Genomic DNA, 21,036 nt, shown 5'->3' on the forward strand with positions numbered 1-21,036 from the left:
CTTCTGACTGTAGGTCTTCAGTCAAGAGAAGGACAATGTAAATACCTCCAGTTAGGGCATGATCGCCACACAAAATAGGACTAGAGAAAGGAAGGCATTTGTGATGGATTTGGAGCTGCTAGGTAATACTCTAAGACTGGTAGCCAACTTTCTAACCGAACAAAACCAAACACCCTTGCCCCGTCCCTTCTCCGAGGCCCTGCCCCACTCATTCCATCCCCCCTCCCTCCGTCACTCGCTTTCTCCCACCCTCACTCATTCGCTCATTTTCACTGGGCTGGGGAGGGTCCCTTTTCGACCAGGTGTTCCTGTCGAAAAACCAGACACCTGGCAACCCTACAATTATGTAATAATTTTATGACACTGTGAGGTGAGGTGAAGTTATTGTAGGTTCAGTTATAAGACTTTCCTGTATCATTACATTGATCTAGCTTAATATGAGGCTATGGGAAGAACAAACAGGAAAGCACCATGATAGCTGTAATGAGCAGCATCCCAGCAAACACTGGTGGGAGTGGGAGCAATTACAGGACAATGGCCTTCTTCCAGGCTCTGGCCTAAAATCACACAGCTGTTTTGCCAGGCTGGGAACTTTGAGATCAAACACAGCTAAGGTGCTCTCTGTAGTGGAAGGGGCAGTCTGGAGGGACAGGCTGACACAGAAAGAGGCTCTGTGGAAGGAGTCTGAAGAAGTTGGGATCCAGGGAATGGTAAATGGTTTGGTTCTAAATAAAGAATATTTGCTTTAGGAACGTTGTTTGGTTACTGGCTACCACTGGCACTGCTCTCAGAGACCTTGGCTACACTGGTGCTGTACAGCGCTGCAACTTGCTGCGCTCAGGGGTGTGAAAACACCCCCTCCCCCCGAGCGCAGTGAGTGCAGCGCTGTAAAGCGCCAGTGTAATCAGCGCCTGCAGCACTGCATGCTCGCTCGCAGCGCTGCAAGCTATTCCCCTCAGAGAGGTGGAGTACATACAGCGCTGCGAGAGCTCTCTCGCAGCGCTGGCGGCGCGACTACACTCGCACTTCACGGCAGCGCTGTGAATTCCCAAGTGTAGCCAAGGCCAGAGGGAACAGAACTGCAGGATCTAAGCTTCAGTCAAACTGGCTGAGCTAACCACAGTTAGTACCAGGGGACTGCAGCCCAAAGCTCAGTCAGAAGTGGTCAAATCATGTGATTGCACCTGGAAAGAGAGGTGATGACTCAAGGCCCAAGGGAAATGCACATGAAGAGACAAGCAAATTAGACATGGGTTGGAAATGTCAGAGGTGCAGTTAGCCCAGTGACTGTGACATATTTGGTGAGACAGTGACAGTGGTGAGGTTCCAACAAGTGCCAACAGCAGGGAAAGTAAGTGTTATAGACGGAAGAGCAAGAGTAAAACAGTCCAGTGTTCTTGTCTAAGGAGAAGGTAGAGAAAAGATAGGCAGGAAAGATGAGTTATGAGCAACTCAAAAGAAGCAGCTGGTGCATTTATGCAGACACAGCTAACCTCTCAAGAGCTGACAAAGGGACAGCTGGTCAACCTGCTGCACTCTGAGGACCAGAAAAGAAATGATATTCCAGGATGGGGAGGGCACTCGAGAGAAGCATCCAGATTGCCAATGGGGTACCAGAGTCAAAGTTGCTGGAGGCCAGAATGGAACAGCAGAATTGGGAGATCTTGGGGATGAGCGCCTCGAGGGAAACAAGGAAGAGGCTGATAGAGGCAGCAATTGGACTCTGTCCAGACCGAGTTCACCTTTTCAGCAGCAGCTGGCATTGAAGAGACCGGCTAGTGGAGGAAAACTGCAGTTTGAGAAAAGCTGCAACATGAACTTGAAGAGGAGAAAATGCACCAGCAGCCCCTGGACCTTGTAGGTGAAGGCAGACCCCACAAATCAGGATCCTTAGGAGGCACAGATTCTAAATTGCTACCTTACTATAGGGAGGGCAGTGACATAGATGTGCTTTCTATATGCTTTTGAGGTGAGTTGTGAATAAATCAGGTGGCCATCAAGGGCTCTGGGAGCTGGCAATGAGACATGGAGGGTGAACTTTCTGGCAGCCTCGCCAAAGGGGGCTGGGAGGCTGCCCCCTGGGGGCAGCAGGCTAATCAGGTGGCTGCCGACACACACAATGTGCATGCAACTGAATTTTCACCTCTGATGTCGTGAGGCTCACACCAGTGACACTTGCGATACTACAGCAATGAAGACCACTCTGTATCTAGATAAAACGATACCACCTTTTTGTCCCAGCCATCTGTACAATGACTGGGAAGGCGTCCCACGGTAATATTGGTTTGTGAAATATGTAACTTCCACTTTCTGTGTATGCACATACCAGCTGTGGGACAAAAATATAACCTTCAGTTCCCATTTACAGTGCACACTGGCTGTTGTAATCAATAGACTCCTGTTAAACATTAGCAAAGAGAGGCCAAGGGGTGTGAATAACGGACAGAAAAAAAATCCTTATTTTCCATGAGCTGTTAAAAAATCTCCTCTTTGATACCAGCATCTACAGGAATCCTACAAAGCCCAGGGGTCCATTTGTCATGTACGTTTTTCTGCATATCAATGGCACGTTGACTTTCCAAATATCTTTAGTCGAGCTGGGGGAAATATTAGTCACCAAATAGATTTCTGAACATAATGGCAAGCTCAGAAGGAAACCATCTCCTTTTGCCAGAACAAAATGTTGGTGGAGAAGTGTTGAAAATTGCCCAATATTCCTGACCCTCGTCCTGGCACTGCAACCCTAATCCTGGCCTGGTGTGGAGGGGGATGTCCCAGGTGGAGGGGCTGGAAAGTGAACCTGCCCCGCATGCACCCCACCATGGCTAGTCCTATCCCGTGGGAGTAGGCCCAGCTTCCTGCTCCAGGCATTGCAACTTGGTGCACGGGGTGGCAGCGTCACTCAGGTTTGGCCCAGCTGCTCCTCCACCGTGACGGAAGGGCAGCCAAGACAAACCTGAGTGGCGCTGCAACCCGTGCGCCAGGTCACAATGCCGCTCACTCAAATTTGTCCCAGGCGCCCCCGTCATAACAAAGGGGAGGTCAGGACAAATTTGAAATGAGGGGGAGGGGCTGTGCAAGTGTACACAGTGCACGTTGGTTAATCCAGGCCTGATTTCTGTGGGTCCAGTTGCATCCTTGGAAGCTGGCTAACACCACGGCTGTTTCTCTCTCAGCCTCTCTATTTTGAGCTTGCACTGCCTGCTTCAGAAAAGAGAGAGCAATTATTTACAAGAGGAAATATTCTCCATTCAGTGAGCACTTCGAACTCCCTATTAATATGAAAGGAGAGAATAGACTCTGGAGGAAAGCAGTGCAATATATCAGTTCTTATTAACTGTCAACACCAACATGGAAAAATACTTAAGCAAATTGGCAGTTTATATCTCCGGCTAACTTAACCTATCAGAGTTATGAAATGCACACTCAGAAAGAAGAACTCTGCCTGTCGATGGGGTTGTTGATGAGTCAGATAAATAAAAAACCATTAAAGCAACTGGCAATTTTTCTAAAATCCTAATTAAAAGCCCTCTGAACCATAAGTAAATGGGGGGGGGGGGGAAGCTCTAGAGACGCAGGGTCAGATCCTCAGCTAGTGTAAATTGACTTAGCTCCATAATGGAGCTATGAACATTTACACCAGCTAAAGTTTGGTTCCACAGGCTTTTTCCTGTTTATTTCCCCTTGTGCTAGTTCTCTGACAACATTATGTTGTCACTGTACAGATTTAAATGAAGAAGAGTCTACATGTTTTTACTGACAGATAGTAAGGTGTTATTTGTTGTGTGCATGGTAATAGACTCTGATCCAAAGAAAAGAAATCCCAGGAGATTAGGGGGTCTGGGTCTCCTCTCCCTTATACCAGTGTAAATCAGGAGTAACACCACTGAAGTGAATGGAGTTACACTGGTGTAAAGCTGCTATAAATGAGAGGAGAATCAGCATCTAAGGGTATGTCACCTTTGTCCGCGCCCGTCCCTCCACGAACTCAAGCCAGTGCTACACCATTCTACTTTGTTGCACGTTCTTTCCATTTCTGGCCAAAGAGTTTTGTCATGGGAACCGCCCTAATGTGTTTTCAGTCTGCCAAGTGGTTGCTTGTAGTCTCTGGGGATCCAGTCACTGATGTGGGTTGTCCACCTGTTGTCTTGCCTGAGGACTACATGACCCACCCATCTTTGCTTTCCGTCATACATCACCTGCACTACATCGGTCACTTCTGTACGCCTTCTGATCTCCTCATTCGGTATCTGATCACGGAGCAATATGTCTGAGGGTATGTCTACACTGCAATTCAAATCCCATGACTGGCCCATGCTAGCTGACTCGGGCTCACGGGGCTCAGGCTGCGGGGCTGTTTAATTGCAGTGTAGACACCCAGGCTTGGGCTGGAGCCCAGGATCTAGGACCTTGCGAGGTGGGAGCATCCCAGAGCTTGGGCTGCAGCCCGAGCCAGAACATCTACACTGCAATTAAACAGCCCTGCAGCCCGAGCCCCGGGAGCCCAAGTCAGCTGGCACAGGCCAGCTGTGGGTGTCTAACTGCAGTGTAGACATACCCTAAGAGTCAACTGATTTTAATGTGCAGAGATGAATAGATGTGGAAAAGTCAATTTGGCTTATTTAATACAATCAGTTCTAAATTTGGCAAATTCACATGACTAAGAAGAACATGTCCTGAGGAGGCAGTCCCTTACTCAGTACAAGGAAGTACACTGTGATACCATCATCAACGTGGGTGGGGGAACAAAATTCCAAGATTACTAAAGGAATGTGACAGCATATTGATCACTCTCTGACAGGGAGGGCGTAAGATCTATTTGTCAAATTTGCTCAGAAGAGCCATAAAACGGAGGGACCAGCTGTCTTACAACATGTGTATTATTTCTTCTGAACAGTCAATTCATCCCCTGAGCAAAATGGTTAGAGTTGTTTAGTTCATCTCAGAATTTCAACATTTAGGAATATCGAGAAGGGCTTTTTAAGTTACCATGTAACAGGCGTGAAAAAATAATATGTGGAACTGTTTAGGCGTTTACTTTTAAATACATCAGTGAATGTCCCATATTACTATAGAGCACATTTCACTTGTCTGCAGCAAAGATATTTATTCACCCAAAGATCTCAAAGCATCCCATCGAGGCATTCAAATATTTGTATTAAACAATTGGAACAACTGACACAGAAAGAGCGAAAGGCCAAGCTTTTCAGAAGCGGCCTCTAATTTTGGATGCCTCAGTCCTGGGTGCCCAACATGAGACACCTAAGTTCACATTTTCAGAGATTCTGCTCACCTGCAACTCCACTTGAAGTCCATTTTCCATGGGAAATCGGAGGCCGGGTGCCTAATTCTCTTCAACCCCAGTGTAAATCAGGAGCAACTGCACAGCAGTCAAGGGATCTGCACTCTTCTAAGTGAGAGTAGGAACAAGCTGAGGGCCCAAAAATGGAAACAACCCAAAATCAGAAACAATTTTTGAAGGTGCAGGCTTAAGTGGCTCACCTGCTTGCCCAAAATTACACAACATCACTGTTTCACAGTCAGGACTAGTACCCAAATCTAGCGACACCAGTCCTGGTACTTTAACCACTAGATTATACGTCTCCTCTTAGAATGCCATCAACAAATAGGAGGAGGGTCAAAAGACAAATAGCAAACAGTAGGACAGTACATTGCTAGTTGTATAAAGTGGTGACCTTACCATACAGAGTATGTATGCAGAAATATAGAAGAGCTATACCATAGAAAAGCGAGGGGACAACTGGCAAATGGAGAAGTGATAAAGAATTAAGTCAGCTGAGAATTCAGTGATTCCCAGGTGTAGGTGAAGTTATGTAGAGTTGGTAGCAGCTAAAACTGCTTTATACACAGAGGGGTGTCCTGGTTGCTCTGGAAGGTAAGAAGTATTATTCCCAAATTTAATGCATAGAAGAGAATAAAGTGTTGACCTGTCACAGGAGGTTTTGTTTATGGCTTTCACTGGAGATCTGGGAGTTGTAAAATGTGCATTCTAGTTGTTTTTATTTCATATATAATAAACATAAATGCTTTCTTGCAGAAATCAATGACTCTTTAAAAGGTTTGTTTGCTGTCTAAATGATTTGCAAAGTCAGTGAAGAATGCTGTTGGGGGAGTTCTGGCAAGAGTTTACAGCATGGAGACAATAGTATGTAATAGAAGTTGGAAAATATTTAGACTTGGGGGAAAAAACAGCTTGTGTAACATTGTTGCAGTCTCCGATGATCTGGGGTGGGCTTTCACCATTCACATTTATGAAATGGGAGTACTGGTTAGAGGGGAGGAGAGGAAAGTATGCCATTGTATGTTTGTTTGTATGCATAATAAATAGTTGTTTTGTCTAATGTGGATATTTATTAAGTCATGCACTAACAGCCTGAGAGCTTTTTTGCCACATCAGTGACACTACACAGCAAAGCAGACATAGGAACAGCAAGAACTAGAGCTGGTCGGGACATTTTTGACTAAATGAAATTTTGGCGAAATATGCTGTTTCACAGAGACATATGGGTTTCAACGAGAAAGAGCGTGCATGCACGCATCCATGCACATTTGCTTCTCAAATAGCTCAGGTTTCGATCCAAAACCAGATATTTTGACACAATTCCATTTCTGGGACAATGTTCTAACGGGGTTGATTTTGTTCCAATATGGAAGGAAAACAGATTTCTTAACCTCACAAGTTTCCACAAAACAGAACGGTTGTCAGCTTTTGCTAGACCTGGTCCACAGGAAGCCTAAAAGGCTCAGATCGTGGTAGATACTGACTCCCACAGTTCTCTATGCAGCCATCTTGTTGCAGAGAAGTCTTTCTAATGACATTTTCACACATGCTTGCTGAAACCATAGTTATGAGACATTGCAGTATTCCACCCTTCTTACTGAAGGGCATAGGCAGTGGTTGGAGCCTAATAGGGTGAGAATATAAAGCAGAAAGGTGGCTGATGAATATAATGCCCATAAAATCAACAAGTACATAACAATGCCCTGAGAGCCCCTCCCACCAGAAAAACTAAGGTCTTGTCTATCCTAGGGATTTGCCCTGATTACAGTCATTGGTGGCCACCAATGGGCACCCCATGTGTAGTCACACTAAGCCACAATTTGCTTATCACTGCTTAAAACTGGGGTAGGCCCACCTGGGGCAAAGAGAAATTTTGGCTGCCTATGCTTGGGATTGGTCTCAGTGATATTAAACTGGTGAATGGAACTCGATGGATGTGATCAAGGAATATACCCAGGGTAGACAAGACCAGAAGGGAAGAGTGAAATAAAAGTATTCTTGCAAATCTGTTCCCAATTAATGGTCCACACAGGAAACTGGTGCAAAAAATATCTGAATGACACATACCTTTAGTTCCAAATCAGTAGCATCATTTGAAGCATCAGTGAGATAATATTTATATATTAGGATAAGAATCCTGTAATATAAAAAAGATTTCTGCCTTCATTGTTACAAGGGCTGTGCAAACCTCAGAAGAGTCAGAGCTTTGGTTCAGATAATCAAATGTCTGGCTGCACATATTGGAAACATATCATTCTAGAGTTCTAGCTGCAAAACTTATGAAAACTGGCTTGCATTTCCAATCTCAGCAAAAATTTAGAAAGGACAAAGCTATATGAATATCAATACAAGAATGATACTTTTTCTGAAGGTTCCGTTTGAGGTTTTGGATAATTTCTTATTTTATTCAAGCCAGCTAGTCTAGAGTGACCCCAAATACACTATTAGGGACTGACACACTATTACAAAATGCATGTTTGCTTTATGTAATAGTTAAAACCAAAGTTACCTACCTGATTCTAGTTCATTACACAACAGATAACGGCATGAGAAAGCTGAAGGTCAGCCAGCTAGATGTAGGGATTAGCAGCAAGGACACCACAGTGACAAGGCATGAGTTCTGGAATAGCTTCAGGTCTCATACTGACAGGTCAGGGCAGTTCAGCCCATAGCAAAGGAGGCTTGTTGGCCACTGGGAGGAGATGGTGGGAGTGGTGGCACTCAGTTCTTCCCAAGCAATTCTTGTCAGCCAGTCTTCAGAGTGGTCTTGGAGGAGGCCGTTCATTCACCCTTCATGCCAGATGTTGAGTGCTGCATTCACTGCAATCTAAACAGAGGGGAATTAGAGGCATAAGAGAATGGACTTCTTATAAGGTTGAAGGATCCTTAGAATTCCCCCTACAGTTGCTACATACCATTGCTCAAGATAGTAACTTTGGCAAAACACGAATAAAATCAAATACAAAGAGAATTAGATAGGTGAGCTATTTTTTAAAATAACGTAGGCTATGCTGTATTGTTTCAGATTACACTAGTGTCCTTCCTGATAGGTTAAATAGATGAAGGTATGCGTAACTAGTGTATGCGTAAGTACTCCTCATTATCACAGATACCAGCAGGGCCCAGTGCCAAGGTTTTGTAAGAGCTGGGGTAGCCCATCTCATTCAGACCTAGTGATTTGTGGGAGTAACAAGGGGTGTGTGAGGCACAAGCCAATCTGAATCAGCCGACAGGTCAATGTCCATTTTCTGATCAAACAGAAGCCCCACGAGCTGGCTGATAGAAGGTCATGGTTCTAGCGCAAAAGTCAGGTCAATAAACTTCAGTGCAGTACTAGTCTACACCATGGACAGCTTGGATCAGACAGTATTGCTACATTCCCCATGCTTTTTAGTGCCCATATTGAAGTCTAATTTCAATGTTAAACCATTGCTCACAACACTTAAATGATGACTGCAGCATTGCTTCATTCAACCAGATTTTGTAGTCTTCATCTCAAATCTACCAGAGTGGTAGAATTGCTGAAGTTAGAGTGGCGTTAGAGTGGAGAGTGTATTCACACACTTGTAGCAAAATCATTAGATCCAGTGGTGTAGCTAGCCATTTGATATTTATCCACACAATGGCCAGTTCACTGCCCCTCAGTGCACAATAAGCCTACAAACTCCCAATGTATATTTGCCATTACACACAGTAAGAACTGGGTGAATGCTAAATAAAAAGTTCCATGAATATTCTCACATCACCTTTGTGTTCCCTTCTTGTAAACATTCACACCACTGTTTAATTAGCACTCATGGTTGCAGAAAGCAAATTTTACAAATATGCACTCAAACACGCATGGATTTTAAGTTCTCTTTCTGTAAACATTTGCGCAAGATTATAACTACATTCATATATTTGGGGGGGAAACAATACCAGGTGACTTATTTCATTAATCACCTCTAAACTATAAAACCTGAAGTTTGGAGTTCAGACTTTGAGCAGCTGTTTTAAAATAAAAAAAATTCAGGAGAAATTTCTTTGAATAATTTTGAATAATGAATATAAAATATTTGTACACAACTGGCCAAATTCCATCTCACATATGACCATGGAATATCAATGGGAAGCCTCAGTGAGTGCTGCTAAACCTAGACGTCTAGCAGCGGGTTAATAAAAGATCTGTTGAAGATGATGCACCAAACTGGGCTCCAGGAAGTTAAAACTGAGCTAGTACAATGGGAATGCAAATGTGGCAATAGCATGTCCTACAGTGAAAAGGGTGTTATGTCACATATCACAAGAAAATATTTCTCCAGGCCAGGGTGCCTCTGACATGTGACCTCCCCCAAAGAACTTGCTGGTAATCAGAAATCCCAACCACCCATTTGTGAGAGGAGAGTACACTATTGGGCTCTCGCAACTCATTGACATGTAGGAGATACAGAGACTCATCAGCCATTAACTCCTTCTATGCTGCTTACTGCCTGGATTCAGCTTCCACAGGCATTCTCTGAGGCATCTGCCTTTCAAAAGGAACCAGTGAGATACCTGAGTCAATACTTTCTGTGTGGCTTAAAGCACACCATGGTTAATGAGGCTCACAGACGGGGTCTGTCACTGCCCTCATTGTGCCTCCTGTGATGCTTCCTTTCCTGGAGATATCCTACAGGCCTTTTCCACTTCTGATATAAGTCACAAGGCCTGTGATAATCCTTTACCTCACTTTGAATATTTGAATAAAAAATGTTCTTTAACCTTTCAATGTCCACTGTCTTCCCAAGTGTCCTGCAAAAGACCAATCATGGGCTAATAACATTAACTCCACATGATGCTTTGAGGGCCCAATCAATTGTTTGTAGAGTTTTCAGACTTTCTATTTTTCCTCACCAGGGCCTCCGAGTACAGCCTACCCTCTTCTATAAGAACCACCCCCTGGCTTTCTCTGTCTGGGTTCTTACTGTGGATGGCTTCTCTACTGCTCTCTAGAATACTGTCAGCATTTTGCTCTGCAACAAACTCTGTTTGCTGTCACTGGCAGAGTCAAAGATTCCTCCTCCTCCTTCTTTTGGACATTCCCTGCTGATAAGGGGGCAGGGGCTTCTCCTTCCCTCTCAGCTGCCTTTCCCTCCTCTGAGGTTATCACTGTGAACTCAGGGAGGTATTCCCTTTTACTATGGGCCTCCATATTAACTGCTTTGGGCAGCAATAGTATGTCCTTCCCAGCCAACACATCAGCTGGTAAATTCTTAAGTACTCCTCAAACCTTCCCACTTCTGTTCAATGCCAGCCAAAAGTACTGTGGTTTTATACTGTCCTAAAGCTAGTAGTTTCACCTCCTTCCAGGGAACATAGCATTCTCCCGAATCACATCCCTCCTGACCAGGGAAATCTGAGCACCAGTGTCTCACCACCCCTGGCACACTGTACCATTATCTTCGCCTGACAAAGTTAACCAGAACTTCCTCTGCCACTACTGAAGCCTCTGACTCCAGGGTAGCTTCATTCACCTGAACAGAGAGGAGATTGAACTTAGACCCCACTCTTAGGGCATTGCCTTTTCATTTGATCAAGTGACGCGCATAAGTAACGCTTTCTTCAGCCTTCCTCTTGGTCTGAGGTCCAGTCATTAGGGTTACGAGACGGTGATTGGAACTGGGGTGGTGTGGATTTAGTTCCCTCTCCTCCCTCCTTTTTCCCTGGAACGAACTCTCTTTTATGCCAGGATTGTGCCCTGCCCTTTGGGACTTGTGCTCCTGAAATAGTCTCACTTGTACGGTACTAGTCAGCTGCTGCAGCAGCTGCTTCCACTGAGGCTGGCGTTTTCTCCCACACAGCGGCTCGCGCTTCCTTAGAGCAAACCTCAGAGAACTGCTCCTGAGAAAACAGATCTACCAGCTCGTCTTTATCCCCTTGACCCTTTATCCATTTGCTCAAATAATCCAACATTTTGTGCACATATTCCCCAGGACTTCACTTAACAACCTTTTTGAGGTTTCTGAATTAGAGGCGACATGCCTCTGGAGTAATCGGAAACCTTTTTAACGCAGACTTCTGGAACTAAACATATTTCGTAACGTCACTAAAATCCACATCATTAAATACTTGCAAAGCTTCTTCAGTCTGTTTGAGAATTAGGACAGTCATTCTCTAGCCACCAGGGATTTTATGTACCCTGCATATTCTTTCGAAGATAGTTAGATATACTTCAGTGCAATCAGTCTCTCTGAAACTTGGGCCCAGCTTGGCCCAGCTGTGTGATCCCCTGACCAGGATTACTCACAGGCTGAGAGATCAGTTTTTGTAAGGCCAGCATGCTCAGGACCACAGTTGCCAACTTTCACGTGGTAAATAAGCACCCAACTTTCACAAGAAGCCAAAAATAAAGCTAATCCCATTTCAAAACAAGGCCAAAACAAGCCAATCCCTAAGAACCCCAACACTCTGTGATTAGATCCCCTGGCGTGCAGTCTGGAACTGTGGTGGGCCCACTGTGCACCCCTAACTCTCTCCCCCACTTGCCTCTTGCCCTTGCCTGCCTCCCTTGCCTCTGCCTGCCGGGAGCTGATCAAAAAAAAAAAAAAAGCAGCAACAAGCTACAACAAGCAACAAGCCAAAAACTAGCCAACAAGCAACTCACAAGCCAATTAAGCCAAAAACAAGCCCAATTTCTGCATCCCCCTCCCCTCCCCCTGCAGGTTTGGCATATCTGCTCAGGGCATAAAGTCTCTCTTAGCTTTTTCTAGGGCTTCTGCTTCTCGGGTTTCATGCTTTTTTGTCTTCTAGCTCCAGTGCTCTTGGTGGGCCACTTCTAGGGCTGCTTCCTCTGTCTTCCACTTTTGCTTCTCTGCCTCCTCTATCTGCTATTGCCATCTTCTGGACCTCTATCTCAGCCAGTCTGACTTTCATGGCTGTCTTACCAAGAATTGGGTCAGGCTGGTTTTCCAAGTCCGTAGACACACTCAAAGAATCTGGCTGCCCTTCATGTTGCTTGTCATTCCACAACCAGGGCTCTCATCCCTTCCACACTCGTTCTGCACAAGCAGCACTCTGTACAAAACTCTTCCAACTACTTTTTGGTATATTTAGCATACACTTCTTTGCTCATCCTGCCTTTTCTGCTGCTTTATTCCCTTAATCAAAATAAACAGAAAACAATAAACCATGACCTTTTCTGCACCTGTTCCCAACCTTCTCATTTGTGAATCTCTTAGTAGCTACAGTATTTGGTAAATAAGTGCCTGGAGCATGACGCTTAGCTAACCAGCGAACTGGGTGTATATCCTGCTGACTACACCACTGTGACGCTTCCCGGGGTACCCAGGGGTGTGAGGTGCCTCGCCACCACCTGCCTTCTGGGGTGCCCTTCTACTCCTTGAGGAAGTCTTGTCTGGCTGGTGTGGATCAGCTGCCTGAAACCACCAGCCACTGGCAGCACATGCGCAGCTTTCCAGGTATCCGCAGGCCTCGCTCGCTCCGTACAGGTTAGCGATAGGCGTGCACCAACTCCCGAGTCTGCCAGGCGACCCTCTGCAGTGTTCAGCCCCTGTTCCACTGATCTGTCACTGAGCTCCCAGATTCGCTGCTCCCAAAGGAACAGTGCACTCCAGCTTGCAGTGTTCCACTCAGGATCTCCACTCTGCACAACACACAGCACATATATGCACACAGAAAGAGTGAAAACAAGAATAAGTTCATGATCAAAGAGCAGGGATCCAAGTGATAGCCAGTAAGACTACTAGAAACAAATGGTTACATACAAAATAAAATCATAACACACTTTTCTAGAGCATTAACTTAACTCACAAGACATGCCCCCATCTCCTACACGATAGCTTACCCCAACTCCTTTTCCCAGCATTCTCAATCAGAACCCTGGGCTGAGAACCCTTCTCATAAGATCAGGTGGCTTGTCCTCACAGACTGAAGGTATACCTGGGTCTTCTTCTGTACCCTAGCTATAGTTTCAAAAGTTCATTTTCTTACTCCTAAAACAAGGTAACCCCTGCTGGTTTTGTTTTTTCCTCTAGCCATGGCTATCTATTAATTAGCATTTTGCTCAGACTATAAATAGGCAGCCATTGTGAACCATGCAATACTTAATTTGCATTTGCCCATCCAGAGTGAGATAAGTGCCTCTTTGCCCCTGCCTGACAGGGGATGTGGATCACCTTTCAGTGACTTGCCTTAACACCGACCTAGAGAACATTAATTTTTAGTATATATATACATAACTCTTCATATATTTCCCATACATGCATTTCACAATGAGTATGCTGACCCGTGTAACACAGGCTTTTGTTAGAGACATTGCACGACATTCTTTGACAGACTAGTAGGTAGATGCCAGACCTAGGGGATCCCTGTAACTCTTGTGTATCTCTGTGCCCTCTGCCAGTTGGCATCACAAGGTCCTTGGGTCATACCTCCTCATAACCCCTTGTCCTCTAGTGACTTTCCCTTTTACATATAACCTTTAAAACATTCAATATCTTCAAAAGTGCAAATTCTAAATAATAGATGCACAATCTCGTCGTTGTCCCCCTTTACAACAGTTAGACGCCGATCCTTTTACTTTCTCTGATTCATGGAATGTTGGTGGGGTTTTTATTTTTAATTTAGGACTTGGGAGACACCAACTTTTTATTAAAATAAATGCACTGCTTTTAATGAAATTGTGGGTATTCTAATGCCTTATATGGGCTTGTGTGAGCTCAACATTGCCTTCTTCTGCATAGAGTAGTGGCGTACTATCCTCTGGCTTAACCTATGGGGCAGCTCAGCAAATAGAAGCCTGTGTCTTTGACACCAAAGATTGTGAGTTCAACTCCAATTACTGGATGGATGGATGGATGATGATTGCTGGTGGTATGCAGCTGTAGTCTTGTCTGCCCAGATTCCAAGTAGAGATAATCAGATAAATACAGTACATACTGTACTGTCTGTCAGTCAGAAGTGCTGCTTCAGTTTGAAACATTACTGCCAGCAGTCTCTCCTGCAGAAATATGGCCCATCTGGAATGATGTGGCATCAGTAGCTCTGCCAGTCTATGCCAAAGGGTATAATACATGCAGCCATGATCACTTGAATTTACAAAAAAGCGGGACTGTGGTAATGTTCATAAAGTACCCACCAAATGAAAAACCCATTCATCAAAGTGCAGCCACATTTCAGTGCAATTTCTTTCATTCCATGTCACATTGTGCATATTTCCGTTTCACAAGCCAACCATGCAAAATAGCAATTCAGCCTTCCTCACGGCCAAAACACTCACACACGCTGATGAAAACGTGCCCATTGATGAACAGATAAGAGCTGAAAAAAGAAAAGTTCACACAGTCTTGAGTTAACAGATCATTTTGGCTAATTATTTTGCACAAACATTTGCACTGAGCAGATGAAAAAACTTGTTTTGTTTTTTCAGTGGCTTATGATAGTGTAAAAATCCTCCACAGCCTCCTTTTTTCTGCCCTGGGTGTAGCAAGCATTACACATGCACAGAACAAAAATGCTGATCGTTGCCAGAAATAAGACAAACTGCATTGCAAAGAAAACCTTCAACTGAAGGGAGAGAGTGTCGTCTTCCCACTGCACGTGGCTTGCATGGGGATTGTTGCTGATCCTTCAAAACACACCAAGACAACCTAAATGCTTTCTCTAGTTCTTGGGGCATAAGGGCATGCAACATGTGTGTTTATGTTTAGCTATTTTATTGTGTTTGAACAGGCAAAGGATTCTTCTTGAAACTATTCTCAGATGCTTCCAGAGCCAGACCGTAGACTATAGTGGAACCAGGGCTTGTGACTTAGAAAGGCATCCTGATAAATAGTTAACAAGTGCTAACTGTCAACTCTGTGTTCCTGGGGAACCAGGGCACAGTACCCAGCCTATCTGACTCACAAAAGACCTCCCCCACACAGCCTCTGCTTGTAAACCGATCAGAAGAAAGACTTACAAAAAGCAATGAAAAGGTGGTGGAAGACACACCTAAACTCCTCAGGACAAGGGTGAGAGGATTAAGGAAATGCCCCTAGCCTCATTTGCATCGAAGATGGGACAGGGAGGCATCTCCATTAACAGACAGAATGGAGAACAGAGATTCCAAGGCAAGAACCACAGTGAACTATGGGACCAGAAAAGCAGAGAAGCACTGCATGATGGGGGATCTCTGCTCCAGATGTGAATGAACCCACACCTGAACACACCCAGCTCAGTAGTTATCAGACCAATTCTAGTAATAAATCCTTTATTGGTATCCAAAATACTGAAGCTGCCTAATTGCATTGTGAGTTCCCTCGAAGGAACACCACCTATAGCCAGGAATGAGCAGTTCCTATTGTCTAGCCTGAACAAAACAACTTTGATATACTCCCTTGAGCCATCAGTTTACCCATAAGCAAATATAGTGTTTTCCCTTGAACCACTGTTCTTTCCCTACCAAACTCCCTACCCATGCTCAAGTAATATTCTGGTGCCTGGCTCCAAAATCTGCATCAGTTCCATTGGGACTTCATCTTCTCCTGACTGATCGTGCTTGGGGCTCTACTTGTCTCCAGCACTCCAGACCCTCAGATACCACCACCACCTGGGACCCCCGATCGATTCAAGCTTCACAGAGTGGTGAGAATCTAACTCTCTCTCTCCAGGTATAGCCTTCTGACCCTGACCTGTGTGATCAGTTATAGTTTTCTAAACCTGACTTTTAGAATAAATTTTAAGTTAGATTTAATATTATAATTGTTTGTTTGGTTGGTTCCCCTATGGTTATTACCTGGCAATAAATAACTTTCATGGTTAAGCTGGTTGCTTCTCTCTCGCTCTCCCCCCCCCCTTGTGGGTGTTTTTTGGCTTCCTCATTCACTCTGCAACAACACTCCTCATACCTAAACGAAAAATCCCTGCAGCACCCAAAAATCCTGTGGGGTTTGCTCATCAAGTGAGTTACTACCAGAACAATTGTAACGTGAAAGTGGGGGTAGGGACGTGCTGAACTTGAGACATATGAGGGTGACAGCTTGGAGGTGCTGTTCAACCCAACCTGCTGAGTCCAAGGGCATATGAGGGTGACAGCTTGGAAGTGCTGCTCGACCCAGCATACTGAGTCAAAGGATATATAAGGGGTCAGCTGATTAACCCAGTCCTCTCAGACACGCTCAGGGCCAGTGCAAGGAAGTTTCGCCTAGGGCGCGAAACTTCCACCTTGCGCCCAGCCCTGCGGCAGCTCCCCGCCTCTCCGAGGCACCCCCCTGCGGCAGCTCCCACCCCCGGGGAGCCATGCGGCAGCTCCCCACCCCAGGTCACCTCTGCTCCACCTCCTCCCCGAGTCCACCGCCCCTGCTCTAATTCTTCTCCTCTCCCAGACTTGTGGTGCCAAACAGCTGATTAGCGCCGCAAGCCTGGGAGATGGGAGAAGTGGAGCAGCCATGGCGTGCTCGGGGAGGGGGCATAGCAGAGATGAGCTGGGGTGGGGAGCCCTGAGGCAGCTCCCCACCCCAGGTCACCTCTGCTCCGCCTCTTCCCCAAGCACGCTGCCCCCGCTCTAATTCTCCTCCCAGGCTTGCGGCGCCAAACAGCTGATTGGAGCCGCAAGCCTGGGAGGCGGGAGAAGTGGAGCGGCGACTGCGTGCTCGGAGAGGGGGCGTAGGAACGCTGTAAAAAAACAAAAAAATTAGGGGCACCGCTTTTTGGCACCCCAGGCAACCGCCTAGTTCACCTTAATGGTAGCACCGGCCCTGGACATGCTCTGTGTGTGTGTTCATGTTCCTGGGTCTGGAAGAACCCAGCCCTAGGGAACTTAGGTCCTGCAGGATAGCTCCATTGGGAGGGACCTTGCAGAAGGGAGAAGTAGAGTGCCGTATGAGAACACAAGTGACACAAGCAGTACATTGATAGAATTACAGAACCCTGCCCCAGAAGAGTAACCCTAATAAATGAGCATACCCCAAAGTAACGGGTAAAGCTGGTAACATAAGGGCCTGCTTAATGCCAGAATGTCAGTGAAAGTCAAAGTTCCTCTCAGAGTCTTTCAAGAGATGTCCAGTCTCATCATATATCTCCTTTTCCCATTTCTTAACAGTTTCCGCTTGAGTTTTCATTAGCAGATGCCTTTCAGCTTTTGGTTTGACCTTTGAAGCAGACAGAATGGTTTACACTTTCCAAGTCTAGCTAAGTACTTTTATACCCTTTTGGGTTTCGCTCAATGGGGCTTGGCTTCCCTATGCATCACTGTCCAACAACCTAACTGTTGAAACGGAACCTGTGCATTTTCAAGCAGCACATGCTAAAACTTGAATTGCAGACACTTTTCTCTTCTGAAATCTTGACAGTTTCAGTCTTTTTTAAAGCAGCCTACAGTTTGCTGGTTTGCATTTAATAGCTCTTGGCAACAAGGAGAGCTGGAGCAAAAAGTACAGCAAACAAATGTAAGAACAGTGGAAGTACCTTAGTATATGTATTGGTCTGTGTCTTAAAGAGGTTTTGTAACAGAGGTCAGAAGAAATGTGTTTATTAATCAAATTGGACAAAAGTAGTTACACAAAATAAGTCACATTGGATCCATTTTTATTTTGATGCGTAATGATCAATATGGATAGTCTGAAATATACTACACCTGAGACCCATCTACTAAAATATTTGAGCCAATTCTGAAAAAGGGAGTGAAGGACAGAAAGCCAGGAAGACTGTCCCTCAAAGCAAGATAAGAGTCACTTGGACTCCTAAAAGGTCAGCAAAAACATCCAATAAAGTTGTTCCCTTTGAGGACAATCACCCATCTGACTTGCCTAGATGGCAAAACCTTAGATCAGAGAGGCTCAGTAAGGAGAGCTAAATGGGAACACTTCAGATTCGTTCAACAGCAACTGCTTCTCCACCTGCTGACAGGGCTGCAGAAAAGTGGCACCCGATGGTCAAACATGTCTACTGATGCTCTTATCTTGTCCATCATTTGAAGAGACACACCTGGAAGACAGAGCCCATACATGAGCAGGGAAGTGTTGCCTGATTTATTAGAAGTCAAGCCTCCCACCTACCACAATAGGAAGCACAGCCTCAGTGTTGCTGTTCTAATACTTAGGAGTTGAGATTAAGAGCAGGTTGACCGTTGGCATCTGGCTGCGTCGGGTGAGGGGAAAGTGTGTTCCGGTATTGACTCCAGGTGGGAAGCAAGGGAGCTCACACCTGTGTCTTTGGCTGTTATGGGATGGGTCTACATGGAGGCAGAAGGAGAGGCAAGCCAGGGTGATGTAGCATGAATGATAGGGCTGCTTGGTAACCCTCATCCTCCTGCCTCAATTCTCTTTCTTTGCCCTCACTCATTTTTGTTGCTATTAGGCTGAGCAGGAAACAGAAGGAAGGCAAAGGAGAGCTAACTGCTCTGATGCTCTACTGCTGCTACTGCCAACAAACAAATAGGAAGAAAAATGGTATTAGGTAATTTTATGAGCATTTTGCTTACACAGGAAATGTAATCAACGAAGACACAGTGTACTTTGGGACTTCCTATATAGCAGCATTATCTATAAAAGGAATGAATGCTATTAATTTTCTGTCTGAAGGTACAGTACATTCCACCACCTTTGCCCCCTCAGGAATTCCTGTTAATGCTGCAGAGATTTATGGACAGTAAACCTCAGGGCTACTGGACAGCCAACATTTTATTTGGGTAGCTGTTAACCTCTGTGGCCTTCTGAATAAAATATATTCAAAGACCCAGGACCTTAGTTTTAAATACTGCTCAACAGGAGTAGGTCCTTGTAACAGTGGCTGTCATGGTAATGCAGCTGCTGCCTCAGTTTCCTTCTCTTGGAAAGGTGGTTCAGCCCTCTGCATATACTAACATCCCACCTCTGGTAGGGGGACCAAAGTTCAATGTAACTAAATCAAGTTTCCCCTCAGTCTGTTGGGGGGCACAGATTTCTCATTTGGGTCTGTGTCCCACTTTGGCATGGTGGGGTAGTGCGGGGATGCTCTGGCTCTTGGGCCCCTGGCAGGCGCAGGCACCCAGTCTGGGCCTCAAGCCCATGCTGCTTTTTTGCGCAAGGTCTCTTCCTCCACCTTGTTCTCAATCTTCACCCCTATCCTAACAAACTACGGGACAAAGAAATCAACAAAGTCCAAAGAGAAACCAACTAGTCCCTCTCCTGGGTTTCCTCTTCTTGATCACCCTGCTCTGTCTAAGGCTTCTTCCATAGCGCCTTTGCTGGAGACACCTCCAAGCAGCTCCAGTTCTTTGATCTGAGGGAAGGAGGCCATTTGTATAGTTTGACTTCTTTCCTAGCATGCCTTGTGGCAGACCACAAGTCTCAGATGGCTTTACTGCCAAAACAAGAGTAGTATGGGACAGTCAGCCTGTGTTAAAGGGACAGTATGCCTCCATTGATTTAAACAGAGCTAAGCTACTGAAGGTCTGGGCCAGAATCTAACCGAAAGCATCTACACAATTCCACAGCTTTACTTTGCTCTACTGTCCCCAGACCTCCTTTTAGACTGGCCTAAGCCTGGCCTTCCTTTCTTCACCTGAAACTTTGTGGGTACAGAAAAGTGCAGGTGAGGTTTAAAAGCCACCTGCTACATGTGCCCAGCAAATATCCTCTTAGCTTTCAGTCCCTAGTGACAGTCTCATTTGCTTAGCTTTTGCACCTGAACCTCCACTGCATCATATCAGTTTTATGCAAGTGAAAAGGAGTAACAGCAGTATAAAATGGTCAGAAGGCAGTGGGAAATCAGGTCTCTTCATCACACCCAGTAAGGATCACCTTTATGTTTTAGAGCCCTACTGTCCTCTGGAGGAACACGTCACAGGACACTCTTTTTAGAACAAATTCTGCTTATCTGTCATATATTGCCTGCATTTCTCTTTCCCCCTTGACTTTATCATGAAGGATATTTGTGTGAAGACAAGACACTTCATTGGCCCCGCTGCTCATTAGCCCCATGACATTACAATTAGTGATGTGATAGTCACCAACTTGGCTGACACCAGAGACCTCCAGAGTTAAACAGGTATCCTACACTAACACATGATGTTTCTAAAACTATATCCCCCAGACAGCAACTGAGTGAAATTGACATGCTTCTTGTCAGTTTCATGGCTGCCCACCACTGAATAGCAGTTGTAATTAGGAGTTCAATTAGGGGCTAAGCAGAGAAGCAGATGAACTCAGTAGCCAAAACCATCTGTCTCCATGCAAATATCCCATATAATTAAAAACTTGGGAAGAACAACAGAAAAATCGATGACAGTTTGAATTGACTCATTAAACAGAATTGTTTTCAAAGGTGTCAGCTTAAATAACTTCAAAGATGTCTCTTAAATAACACAGGCATTCTTCAGACTGCCAGCCAAATGAATGGCAAAGTTCATATACTGCCTAATATTTATGTCCCCAGTTTAAAAAGGATCAACAGTTAGCTACTGTGACAAAGTTCCTCCTCTATCTTGGTGGGTCCTGTGCTTATTGGCGGATTTTCTTGCCTCAGAGATTCACCATGTGGGTTGGGGAACAGCCCAGAAACCTTCCCCTCTGGAAGAACCCATAGTCCAGGTCAATTGGGAGGTTTGGGGGGAACCCAGGCTCACCCTCTATTCCGGGTTCCAGCCCAGGGCCCTGTGGACTGCAGCTGTCTATAGTGCCTCCTGTAACACCTGCATGACAGCTAGAACTCCCTGGGCTACTTCCCCATGGCCTCCTCCAAACACCTTCCTTATTTCACCACAGGACTTTCCTGCTGGTGTCTGATAACGCTTGTGC

The 21,036-nt window shown here is 45.3% G+C and overlaps 1 long non-coding RNA gene across 8 annotated transcripts in view; it reads right to left on the bottom strand.

Moving 5' to 3' along the window:
- Positions 1–21,036, bottom strand: part of LOC112060978 (uncharacterized) — a 37,666-nt gene that overhangs the window by 4,114 nt on the left and 12,516 nt on the right. For 5 of the 8 annotated variants that reach the window (XR_010599677.1, XR_010599675.1, XR_010599676.1 and 2 more), the window contains 2 exons: positions 7,816–8,129; positions 5,294–7,439 (listed from right to left, as the gene is read on the bottom strand). This is a non-coding gene — a long non-coding RNA (uncharacterized LOC112060978). Of the gene's footprint in view, positions 1–5,293; positions 7,440–7,815; positions 8,130–8,217; positions 9,229–21,036 lie in introns of those variants that run through there. The other 3 variants (XR_010599678.1, XR_010599680.1, XR_010599674.1) reach the window with 3 other exon arrangements.

This window comes from Chrysemys picta, chromosome 3, assembly GCF_011386835.1.
Source record: "Chrysemys picta bellii isolate R12L10 chromosome 3, ASM1138683v2, whole genome shotgun sequence".
NCBI classification, from domain to species: domain Eukaryota; kingdom Metazoa; phylum Chordata; order Testudines; family Emydidae; genus Chrysemys; species Chrysemys picta.